The 13,102-nt window shown below is 38.0% G+C and overlaps 1 long non-coding RNA gene across 5 annotated transcripts; it reads right to left on the bottom strand.

Annotated features, from left to right (window-relative positions):
• Positions 1–10,302: 10,302 nt before the first annotated feature.
• On the bottom strand, positions 10,303–12,815 carry LOC149001062 (uncharacterized). 5 transcript variants are annotated; one of them, XR_016170861.1, is made up of 5 exons: positions 11,988–12,815; positions 11,225–11,576; positions 11,002–11,080; positions 10,740–10,876; positions 10,303–10,530 (listed from the first exon to the last, which is right to left on the bottom strand). It is a non-coding gene; the product is annotated as an uncharacterized LOC149001062 (long non-coding RNA). The 5 variants fall into 5 exon arrangements; XR_016170860.1 differs by having other exon boundaries at positions 11,002–11,576; positions 11,988–12,120; positions 12,312–12,815; XR_016170858.1 differs by having other exon boundaries at positions 11,002–11,576; positions 11,988–12,427; positions 12,518–12,815.
• Between the last annotated feature and the right edge of the window lie 287 nt (positions 12,816–13,102).

Genomic DNA, 13,102 nt, shown 5'->3' with positions numbered 1-13,102 from the left:
GGGTATGAGGTGGCGTAGGGTATGAGGTGGGGTTAGGGTATGAGGTGGGGTTAGGGTATGAGGTGGCGTAGGGTATGAGGTGGCGTTAGGGTATGAGGTGGCTTAGGGTATGATGTGGGTAGGGTATGAGGTGGCGTATAGTATCATAGTTTCATATGTAGTATGTGATTGACTTACTATAAATACAATTATATGGTTTCAATATGAGATCATGGAGAAGTGTATTGTAATAATTTATTAAGAAGATTATGGATACCATTCATCCATGAAAAATAAATAAAAGTTTTACTTGGTTAACAAAGCAAGCAAGAGATAGATCCTATCTGAATGCTGCCCATATCTTCAATTGCCCAAGTATTATCCAACACTGGTGCACTGGCAGTACAAGTTTTTCCAATGTAAAATATTGTACATAAGCAACACTATGTTTAGGTAAATATACTGTAAATAAGATACAGATCTTCACCCTTCAAAGAGGAAATCTATTGTTATTTAGCATTGGAGCCCATTCTAATTTTTGCGTGACACGATGAACACTATATTTCCAATACGAACCTCATCATCAGTGGTAGGGCAGCGATAGCTTCCATGTTCACCCGACTTGCAAAATGATATGGAGAGAGGAAGTTGGAGTTCCAGCCGAAAGAGATAAATTTTTGGCTTTATACATTGACCTTCATGAGAGGTAAGAGAACAGCTACTTAATAACCAAGTTTGATGGAGGTAAGAGAACAGCTACTTAACGAACTTTGATCCTTCATAAGATATGATGAGCGGAGATCTAACATTGAAAACAATAAGAGTGGAGATCACTGTTGTCAATAAAGAAACCATTGAAGTACTTGTTTGTTCTGCTGAAAATTGCGAGCAGCTGTGGACATAATTAAGTTGAAAAGATCATTTGGACAGCAGCCAAGAGTTACATTTCTTGGAGCCTACATAATAAATATATAAAATAAAATAAAATAAAAATAAAGTCAACATTTTTCTATTTACAAAATTAAGGAATAAACAGTCCAAGGTGACAGATTCCACACAGAAAAACATAAAACTGATTCCCAGATAACTACCAGTAGATATTGCTATATCCATTGGCCCTTTTTCATCTTTCCTATTAAGCTATGAGATAAGATTTCAACTGCAAACTTGCAACTGTTTAACAAGGGTGTTGAGTGGAAAGTAATTGGCACTTTGATTGTGGGAGGAAGAAACTTCACAGTGAGGTGCTGGGCTAACAGTAAACCTGCTTTTTATCCATGCTAGGGGTGTCCCTGTGAAAACCATTGGAACAATAGGGAGCCAATATTGCAATGCCATGTGAAGAAAGCCCTACATGTAATAAAAGAAAAGTATAAATAAACTGAGAACAAAGTGAAAAAGAATAAAGACCAGATAATTTTTCAATCTGAGTCTGAGACCAGAAACAAAATAAAGTAGGGATTCTTCACAAGTAATTTAACTTCGAGAGGGTGCATACAACATTTCTAAGGTTCTTCTAACCAATGCCATGGATTTGACGGTTAAGACCAAGAGTTCCTGGTTAGGATATCCAGTTAAGACCAATTCAGATCCATTACATTATCATCACCTGGGTCGTTCAACTTCAAGATTTATTATCTGGGATGCTGTTGCTTCTCACACTTGCATCACTTCTTGCTTCTCACTTCACCCCATTAACCTCTGTAAATGAAAAAAAAAACATAGGATCTGATTTGGCCAGACGTTTAAGACCTTCAACAAGTTTTGGAAGATCTGAAGCAACCTTGCATTGTACAGCCACACGCACAACAGGTGAGACGGAGAACTTCATAGCACGAATTGGATGAGCATCAACTTCCTTCTCATTTGTCAGGGTAGCATTCTTGGTGATGAACTGGTGAAGACCAACAAGAGCAACTGTATTACCACAAGGAACATCCTCAACTGATTCCTGCTTCTTTCCCATCCAGATGACAGTCCTCTGGACACTCTTAACATACAAGTCCTTCTTCTGGCCAGGTACAAAGTTTGGTCCCATGATTCTAACCTTCAAACCTGTAGAGACCTTGCCATCAAAGACACGACCTCAACTGTATTACCACAAGGAACATCCTCAACTGATTCCTGCTTTTTGGTTTTTATTGTAGGTGAAGAATTAGGGAGGGGAGTCCATCCTACAAGAGTAGTCTTGATTCCTTCGTTGAGACTTCGAAAATAAATAAATAAATATATTGCAGGTTTCTACCTCAACTGTGGCTCATCGAATGATGCCAGTGTGGGTAGTTTCAGATGGATCACAGACGAAGGATTTGTCTCCGGCAGTAGCAAAGCCACCATGGACCAGCCGAATTTGGTACCAGTTTTGACTACAATGAGGTTCTTCCCCGACATATCTGAAAAGAAGCATTGCTACACGATTCCTGTGATCGAAGAAGCGAAATATCTGGTTCAGACGACATATTACTATGGAGGTTTCCTGATAAATCTGAAAAGAAGCATTGCTACATGATTCCTGTGATCAAAGGAGCAAGATATCTAGTTCAGACGGTGTATTACTACGGAGGTATCGATGACTACTATTGGAAAGACATTGAGGGTTTGTATTGCAAGGAACGAGCACACTGTGTCAAGCCCTTTTATCTCCGCCCTTGAATTGCGAAACCTTGAAGATTCCATGTATAATTCTACAAATTTCCACATATATTACCCCGTCACTTCTGGCCTTCTAGTTTTTCCCAATGTTTTTCCCAATGTTATAGATCATGGAATACAAGATTCTTCTTGGTAAAACTTATAAATTAACTGAAATAAACAAAATAATTAGTGATCTTCCCTCCGGAACCTCCCCTATAAGTTGAGTGTAATAATGGATTGATCTATTTATTGAAGAAAATTTTTGTTTGGCCCATGGGATTTGATTATTCATAGGCAGTTTTAATGTATTATGGTCCAAGTTCAAGACTTAATAAAAAAACCATAATTTAACTTGAAATGGGTGGAAATATTCTCAAAGTTGATCCAACTCACAGCTAAATTGTTAGCTCAACCTGAACCCAACCCAAAACTTTGGGTGTAATTTGGGGTTGAGTGTTTTCAATTTGAACTTGAAGAGCCCAAAACTGATACCGACTTAACACCGTTTTTTCATGATCTTTTCACTAAGAAGTATGACAATGGAAAAAGCAAAAAGACAAGAAGTGCAAAAGAGAAATCTTTTATTTAAGTGGTACTTCATTTTCAATTTATAATTACTTTAAGAAGTTTCTAAAAATAATTACTCGACAATCATCCTTTCTAAAAGATTTTGAGAAGCAATTTCGATCCTAGCTAGTATATTTTTGCTTCAAGATCCATATAATACTTCGCCAGCCATTATTCTTATCTCTGTCTTCCTTTGTTCTACTAACCACTCTGGTCTTCTGGCGAAGAATTTACTATGTCCAAGCAATGAGATGATGCACAAAGATTTTCGTAAATAAATATCTTAAGGATGAACTCATGATTTTTCATTATGAGGTGTTCTTCTTTGCCAACTGATATAACTTCCTACTCGCTTTTAAAATGCCAAAGAAAAATAAGAAGTAGAAGACAAACCATTTTTCGTGCGGACCGCAACAAGGCTAGGAGATATGCTTTCCAATACCCTAGTGATTAGAACAGGCAAAGTCAGATTGCTAAACAAACAGATAATAGATTGATACATAGAGACTTAAAACACATTGTAAGTTACTAACCCCCCAATGCTATATGGGTCTCTTAGTCCATTGGAGAATATGACGTTGCTTCCAAAACGTTCAAGAACACGCTTAACATCCTGCAGTTTTAATCCATTAATCTCAGGAATGAAGTTGTAAGAAGAAGAAGAAGAAGGAAGTTTTGTTAGTCATGCTAAGTAATTAAGACTTACGTGACCACCAAACTGAGCTGTGATCCAATGAGGCCGAGGACTCGCACCATATGAATTCTTGCAGTTTTGTACGTAGGCAGTGAAATTGAATGGTGCAGCTGGGAACATGGTGTCGTTGCTACCTCGGCCGATGGGCATTACCATCTCACTACATGTCTAGATGAAGATAAGCCATCAATAGTTAAGATAATAATATTAGGGTTTGTGATTTAAACGCATGATTGCTTAATACATTATATTCTGAATATCTAATTTAGAGTATCCGAACCATTGCTTCTACCTAGTAGATTTATAAATAACGCTAAGAGTTCACAGTTAATATGAACTCTCCTACAAGCTAGGCTCATGCACCCTTAAATCACAACGAACTTAATGGCATATGTTAGAACAGAAACTTGACATGTCTCACATCAATAAATAAATAGTAAAGGGGGGAAAAAAATTAAACAATGGAGAAAACGACGGAAATTACAGGCAACAAGCACACAGTCATGCTTAAATTTATGTCAAATTTGTTAGAGCTAGGGCCAGGTCAGGTAGGACAAGGCAATCATAAAGACCCAACCCAATCAAGGACAATCAGTGCAAGATTTGGGTTTGGCTGGTTCGTCAAGTTTCAGGATTCATGGTCAGTGACAGGAATTTAAAGACTTCTAAACATTAGGGTTAGAATAGGCTAAGTTAAGAGCAAGGGCGAAACCATGATTCAACACTGGGGAGGGGGGCCGAAGAATGAAAGTCCAGATAACTTTCCCTTGGGGAAGCACTAACGGTTTTTCGCAATGTGGGCCGTTATATGAACCATTAGGAGTCCCACTTCTCAATTATATACTGAAAAAAAACAAAACTTTCTCTCTCCCTCTCTCTCTCCCTCTCCCCTCTCTCTCCTCTCTTTGCTCGCAGCACAAACACCCATATACTTGAAATGATGTCTTCTCACCAGGATTTTTATTTGCGGCTAACGGTGCAAATTCCACAAAACTGAAAAAGAAAGATCCAACGGCTAGGATTAAAAGTGCGGGGGCATCAATGTAAATACAATTTTATTTTTTTACCTTGAATGGTTTTGTAGTTTAGAAATTTACAAAATCAAACCCTATTCCTTTCTATCCGACGGACTGCCTCACCGTTGATAATCCCTGAATTTGAACTCCGTTTATTCGAGCTTTTGACAAGCGAATCAGAGACACAATCAATTGACACTACAATCGCTTGCAAGCAAAAAAGAACTCAAAAACCTCAAGCGTAGATTAAAAGTTACTGGATATTGACCTAGCAAGAGCACCGTATCCTTGCATGATGGGGCCATCTAAACTCTCTACGACCTTCAAAGCATCTCCTTCTTGAGCACCCATGTAAGAGAAGGTCTCACGGAAGAAAATCATTTTGGCGCCCGTAGCAGTTGCATCCTTAGGGAGGATAAGAAACCAGGGAAACCCATAAATCATACTTTCTTTTCCCCATTTGTCTGTAGATTTTATTCTGTTCACTCTTTCAAGAGGTTTACATTGAGGGTATTTTGGTCATTTTGGGATAATTTGGTCATTTTGGCAAAAAGGGTATTATGGTCATCTAGGGTAGTTTGCTCCAATGAGACAGTTTGGAATTTTACTTGGGTCATTTCAGTCATAAACAACATTTTGGGTCATTTGGTCCTAGATGGTATTTTCATCATTTAGGACATTTTAGGTGATTTGGTCTTACAAGGTATTTTGGCGTTTTTAGTCATAAAGGGCAATTTGGTCAATAGGATGAAGGGCATTCTGTTCATTTTGAATGTTCTGGGCAAGAAGGTAATTTAGGTCATTAGGGCATAAGTACATTTTTGTCATTTTGGCATAAGGGTATTTTGGTCATTTTAAATGTTATAGACAGGAAGGTTATTTTGGTCATTAGGGCATAAGCAAGTTTTGGTCATTTAGGGATAATTTGGTCATTTTGGCATAAAGGGTATTTTGGTCATTCAGGGATAATTTAGTCATTTTGGCATAAAGAGTATTTTGGTCATGTAGGGTAGTTTGCTCGTATGAGACAGTTTGGAATTTTACTTGGGTCATTTCCGTCATAAACAACATTTTGGGTCAGGTCCTAGATGGTATTTTCATCATTTAGGACATTTAGGTGATTTGATCCGAAAGGGGATTTTGCTCATGAGTTACAATTTGTTTTTTTTTTTTAGTATAAAGGGTATTTTGGACATAAAGGACATTTTAGGTGATTTGGCCTTACAAGGTATTTTGGCCTTTTTAGTCATAAAGGGCAATTTGGTCATTAGGGTTTTGGGTTTAGGGTTTTGAGTTTAGGGTTTTGAATTTTGGGGTTTAGGGTTTGGGAGTCTATTAGACGTACAATTTTCATTGTTCCACACGTTAAGTAATTTTTTAATAATTTTTTACAATTTGATGGTTTTAACATTGCCACTTGTATAATTGTATGGCTAGATATACTTAGCGTAACATGTAAGTCACTCGTGTTTAGGGTTTTGGCTCTAGGGGTATTCTGGTAATTTAGGGGCAGACCTATTCAAGCCAATGAGCCTAATTATAGTCGAGTAATTTTCTAGCAGTCTTATTTTAAATTGAAGTTATATTTAGAATTGAAGTCCTCTTTAGATTTTGTTTTGAAGATAGGTCCTAGTAGGAGTCATCCAATAAAAGGCTATGAGTACACAATAATAAAGGAGTTTTTGATGAAAAAAATATTGCAGAGAGAGTTACAGCAGAGGTAGAGCTTCTTGGATTCTATAGCAGAGTAGGGTCCTCATGCGACAGCTTGGTTTGGTGTTTTTCTTCAGCAACTCTTCATCCCTAACCTCCTAAATTCAAGAAGTGCCCATCCTTAATATTTCCCCATCACACCCTACTATTTCCCCTCTCTTTCTGCGGCATATTGTCTTCTTCCCCAAAACCCTAGAATCCCATATCTCCTAATTCCCTCCACCAAATCCCTTTGCTTTCTAGAAACACAACCTCTCCTCTCCCATCTAGTACTTGACCTCAACCCTAGCATGGTTACCCTGTAGAAACCCTAGAAATTGAAACCATAATTTCCCATAACCTTAGACTTTTGGAACTTGAATCTAAAACCAAAACAGCAAGGTTCAGATTTAGGTATTCAACAATTCTGGGCTTATGAACGCAGTTGGAACTCCCATCAAATTGGGTGCAAATTAAGTAAAGATGGCGATGCAGCTGAAGTTAACCGAACTCGTTACAGGTCCATGTTTGGAAGCCTTTTGGTACTTTACAAGATCTTTGATGTGAAGTTGCAGGACCACCTCAAGAGAAGTCCCAAGAGCTGAAGGAAAGTATAGGGCTGCTGTCCAACATGGAAGATGATGAATCGCCATCTTTATAAATATGGTGAAATGTGGACCGTCGGCGGGGGTCCAGATTAGACGTTGTTCCGGCTGCCGGCTTCTTGGGTTGGGGTTCCGGCGCCCTGAAGGTGGTTTTGGGTTCCGGTTGCTGGCGGCCGGCTTCTTGGGTTGGGCTTCCGGCGCCATGAAGGTGGTTTTGGGGTTCCGGTTGCTGGCGGCTGGGTTCTTGGGTTGGGCTTCCGGCGCCATGAATGTGGTTTTGGGGTTCCGGTTGTTGGCGGCCGGCTTCTTGGGTTGGGCTTCCGGCGCCATGAAGGTGGTTTTGGGGTGCCGGCGGTGTTGGGCGGCCGGCGGTGTTGGGGCTGCCGGCGGTTTGTAGGGTGCCCGAGGGTATGAGGTGGCGTAGGGTATGAGGTGGCGTAGGGTATGAGGTGGCGTAGGGTATGAGGTGGCGTAGGGTATGAGGTGGCTTAGGGTATGAGGTGGTGTAGGGTATGAGGTGGCGTAGGGTATGAGGTGGCGTAGGGTATGAGGTGGCTTAGGGTATGAAGTGGCGTTAGGGTATGTGGTGGCGTTAGGGTATGTGGTGGCGTTAGGGTATGAGGTGGCGTAGGGTATGAGGTGGCGTTAGGGTCTGAGGTGGCATATAGTATCATAGTTTCATATGTATTATGTAATTGACTTACTGTAAATACAATTATATGGTTTGAATATGAGATCATGGACTTCACTCAAGTTAATAGTTCATCATTTGAGGTAAAGACTTTTGGTAAATTTTCTGAGTACGTGGGTGAACAGTTGTGTTAAAATTGAAATTCCATTCTAAAACTTAAGAGGTTCTCATATGTATTATGTAATTGACTTAGTATAAATACAATTATATGGTTTGAATATGAGATCATAGACTTCACTCAAGTTAACAGTTCATCATTTGAGGTAAAGATTTTTGGTCAATTTTCTGAGTACGTGGGTGAACGGTGGTGTTAAAATTGAAATTCCATTATAAAACTTAAGAGAGTTCTCACATATTTGATTTTTTAGGTGAATCCTTAGCTCAACTGGGAGAGCACCTAGATATTATCTAGGGGATGATGGTTCGATTCCATCAGGATTTGGTATATAGAATATTTATTTGTAATCTGTGCTGAAACAAGTCTAAAAGCATTCAACTATTATTGTTAGAGTTGGTGAATGATATAAGAAAGCTTAGCTATATGTGTAGGTTGGTGATTTGGTACCTAGTTATTCATTAAATCCTTTGCAAAAGTACTATGAACTTCATAACCTTTTTCCAGTGAGATCCTAATGGTTGGGAAATGAACCATGGCTGTTGTTTTCTTTCATTATCAAGATAGGTTTTCAGAACGCGTGATTGCAACTTTCCCCAAATTGAAAGTCATCTTTAAGTCAATTAAATTTGATCAATCATTGTCCTTATATGATAGTTTTTTATAGCCAATTGAGTTTGGAAAAAATTACCTTTATTTTTTAATTAAAAAAATTGGTAAAGACTAGGATCCTAAGTTGAATACATGAAGTTGTATGAATGTATGTATTCACTCCTCATCACAATCCAAGTTATTTAAGGAGATGTATCTTGATATTATCTATAAATTGACCAAGCAAACTTATCAGGATGTTCATGTTCGATTGAATTGGATCTAAGGTTAAAAACCTATCTATCTCTCATTTGTTGTGAAAAAAATACTTAAATAAGTTAGAGAGTTGAAATGTACTAATATGCAAACTTTGGAGAGAATGTAAAAACCTATCTTTGTCCCAAATATCATGAAATAGTCGACACAATAGCTTTGTTGTATGATTCAATCAGTACCTATAAGAGTTTAGTTCAAAATAAATACCATCTTTGTCCCAAATATCATGAAAAAACTAGCACAACGAAGCCAAAATAACAAAATTGAGAATTCAATTAGGTCTTCAGTTTCCCACAGGACCCACCGCTGTCTTAAGGCCACCTGGAGCTACATTCGATTCTTAAAAAAGAGATGTTTTTACATCTTGGTTGCATAAAAAATACATCACAATAAAGTAACAAAACCCACACACATAAGAACAAGAATCCAATAGCCAACATTGTGATTCGGTCCATCAGAATTTGAATTTGAATGTGCAGGTGTTCACTTGGTGCTTGCCATCCAACACCCAAATTTTTCAGAGTGTGGAGGCTCTATCTTTTCTTTTCTTTCTATCACATAACCTGCAGATAAATATGAACAATAAATATGAACAGTAGCTGCAATTAAGAAAGCACATCTACATTTCCTACTTTTTCAGAGTGTGGAGGCTCTATCTTTTCTTTTCTTTCTTCTATTTCTTATTTTTTTTTGGGGTGGGGGGGGGGGGGGTTAAGAAACATGTGGAGGCTCTATGAAATAGATAACTTAGAACAGCATAGATTGGTACTACTGTCAATACCATAAGAGATGAAGCAATTAAAATAAAAATAAAAAAAGAAGAAAATACTGTTTGCATGTACAGACTAGAGTAAAATATAACTAAAGAACAACTTAACCTAATTATGACAAGGAAATGATCTACTTTATGTCATGATGCCATGAATACTACATTCATGTTTAAATGAAACACTCTGGCATCTACATTTAAGTAGTCGAGTTGTATAACTAATGATTCAAGCTCCAAGCTCTCATTAAAGAATTTGAAAGAACACGCATTTTTATAAAATCCAGGAAAAGTGGAGGAATGCCGCAATCACCAGTAACAATTAAAATCAGGCAAATGGATTGAAAAGAGGAATTCAAAAACAGATCGGTTAAGTAAGATCAGATAAGAACATAATTTCTACAGGATTCAACATATAATTTTTATTGGCAAAAGTAAAGTTCAAAGCACAGAGTAGTCCAATGACAAGAAAATTCTAAATTCTCTGGATTATAAACAAACAGAATCGACAAACATACCATATTTTGATGCTTCAGGGGCAATTTTTTGAAGATAGACTAAAGGATCCTCAAACTCCTCTTTTGTTGGATCAGAATACGGGGCATTCCCGAATTTGATCAGTCCATTCCGATTAGAAGTGTCAAACTTTTCCACCTTGCGCTTTAAAAATGCCTCCTTTTCTTTTGAAGTACCAAGTAGATTGAAAATGGGCATCTGAACTTCCATAAAACTTCATTCCACATGATGCAGACATTCTTAAACCGTCTCCTCCACTTCTGGTCATCATATTATTATGCGCTGTAATTTCAGGAGAATTTCCCGAATTTAGCCGTCGAAGCCTTTTACGCTTCAAACTTTCTACCCCATTTTTCACCTCCCCAAACAAACAAGCCCTTCCTTCCACCTGCCAGGGGGGAAAACTCAGAATTTAGGACTCATTACCCCAGTAGATCTGGCTACAAATTTGAGTACTGCATGTGTTTCCAATGCCAGACAAATCTAAAAATCCAAATTACACAAGCTGCACATTCATTCAAGGTTATTCAACTGGATATAATAGAAGGAAAACCATATGTCTTCACTATCTATTTTTAATATAAAAGATAAACATACCATGTTTAATGTATGAGTGCAATTATGCACAAGAAGTGTATGCGCCCACACACGCACGCAAAACAAAAGATTAAATCAGTAACTGGTAACTCACTGATTTTACAATTGCCATCCTCTCTCATGACCAAGACCTAACACTTGACAGTATGAATGCAGTTATATCAGTGGAATTATTTCAAGAAGAAAACATTAACAAAAGATTGACTCAATGCTCAAACATAACTATAAATAACAATAAGCAGATTATGTGTTGAAAACTGACCATAATGACCAATGGTTGTTGCACTAACCAAAACTGCAGGCCGGGCATCTTCTTGTGAGCCATTAATTATATCTACTACCTTCAAGAATCATATTTAGCAATTTAGTGAGTAATCAAAGAAGACAAGATGAAGACAAATCATGTTGTGGAAATATTTTTGTCATAGTAAATAATTCATTGCTTGAGAATGGTGATTTTTGTAGATGGTAAACTAATCAGCGACCTTGGAGGTAACGCTTATCCTACTCCGTTTGATTCGTTGTTGACCTGCAGTAAGTCGAACATTACCTCTCTTTCTTCCGGAAATACTTTTACTGGTGATAACTGGGGGAGGGGGAATTAGGCATGTATGGGGACTCGAAATAGAATAACTTGAAACAACACATAATATAAAATGCCAAAGGAATAAGAAGACCTCTGTATAGGAGACAATGCCAATTCCACCTCAAGTGCTTATTTTCAGATAATATAGCCCCTAGGTATCTCCAGTCCATTGAACTTTTTAAAGCCAGAGATGCCACTCGTAATGCAAAATAACAGATTAGGTGAATGTTTGGGTGCTCCCTTTGAAGTAGCTAATTACAAAAAAACTAAGAAAGTATAAATAAAAATTGGGCAGAAGTATTCCTGAATGCTAGAACATGGAACTGCATCCCAATAAGAGGACAACAGACAGATTCTCTGAGTAGAGGATCTACAATTTATGTATGGATAGAGTGTTTTAGAGTGGGCTCCCGCTACATTATGCGAAAGGGCAAGTAATCCTCAAGATCTTTTCCCACAAAAAAATCCCTATTTCTAAAAAGCAACTCGTTCCTCCCGAGGATTAGTAGATGCTATGGAATTGCTACATACTTCCAAAATCATATTGCAAAAAACTTCTGAAGGGAAGTTTCAATACACAGGTCAGAACTAAAAAAAAATTTCCTCAACAAATCAAGTTCCAACTTTTCTTTTTACTCTCACTGGTTTCCGTAGCAATTTACCTGTCTGTATCTGCCATTTGATATGAGCAATCCAGAAGCAAGTCTAGAACACCCAACATCCACATCGTCCTCAGATTTTAACAGCAATCATACCAAAACAGCTCTTAGTTACAAAATTGACAACCTGTAGCTTCTTTGGAGTCCTAACCGAAGCAGCAGTTAACGTAATGAAACAAAATTTATGCATAAAAGGACTGGACTGGTAGATTTCCAAGTTAGCTTCAACTAGGATATGCAAAGAATAATAAAAATCGGTAAAGAAACTGAAAACATAAGTCCATTTAAATAGAAATTCAGAGTAAAATAAGTATAGAATTACTATACCAAAAAATTCTGAAATATTGGGTAAAATTAAGGGATGAGACAACTTGTTCAATGGAGCCTTATCAAGTAAAGAAAATGTAGGAAGCCCTAAGGTTTCTTCTTCTTATTTTTTTCCCCTGAAAAGGAAAAAAAGAGAAGATGTGAAACAAAATCGATAGAACAAACCGATCAAAACAAGAATATTGTCCCTCTGTGTTCGTCCTTACCATTGTAGGAAATCACCTTCTCAGCTCTCTCTCATTCGGTTATTTGAGAATGAAGAAGCAGAAGGAGAAGGAAACGCAAATATCGTCGAAACCCTAACCTCTCTCTTTCTCTCCTTCGCACGGTCAGTTCGCACGATTTCAGGTTTCAACAGGAAGTCGTCGGAACCCTTATCGGAGCTTTCTCTCTCTTTCTCCCTCGTCGTCGTCGGAACCCCACCCGTTCGCAAGGTGGAATGAAGAAGAAGAACGAAGGAGAAACTTTCCCTCGATTTGGCATATTTTGAAATGCTTGGTTCGGACCTTTAAAATTGGTTTGGTTTGAAATCTCCTTGAGCCGAGCCAAAATACTCCGTTACTTCACTTAAAAAAACCAAAATACCATATGCTCAAAATCAACGGCTATTAGACTTTTGAACGACACGGCTTGATCTCCACCATTCGCAGCTCCCGAAAAAACACGCAGCAGTGAAATGAAACGCTAGTTAAATTAAAGACAGAGAAAAGCATAGAGGGAAGCTGTTAGGGTTAGGGTTTAAGTTGGGTAATACCTCAACAGCTTCGTCAGTAGCGGCGCTCGGAGGAGAG

The sequence above is a fragment of the Hakea prostrata genome, chromosome 11, assembly GCF_041222555.1.
Source record: "Hakea prostrata isolate BN-2017 chromosome 11, UWA_Hpros_2, whole genome shotgun sequence".
Classification (NCBI taxonomy): Eukaryota; Viridiplantae; Streptophyta; class Magnoliopsida; order Proteales; family Proteaceae; genus Hakea; species Hakea prostrata.
The sequence above is the reverse complement of the archived record's forward strand: the minus strand, read 5'-3'. Positions and strand labels throughout refer to the sequence as shown.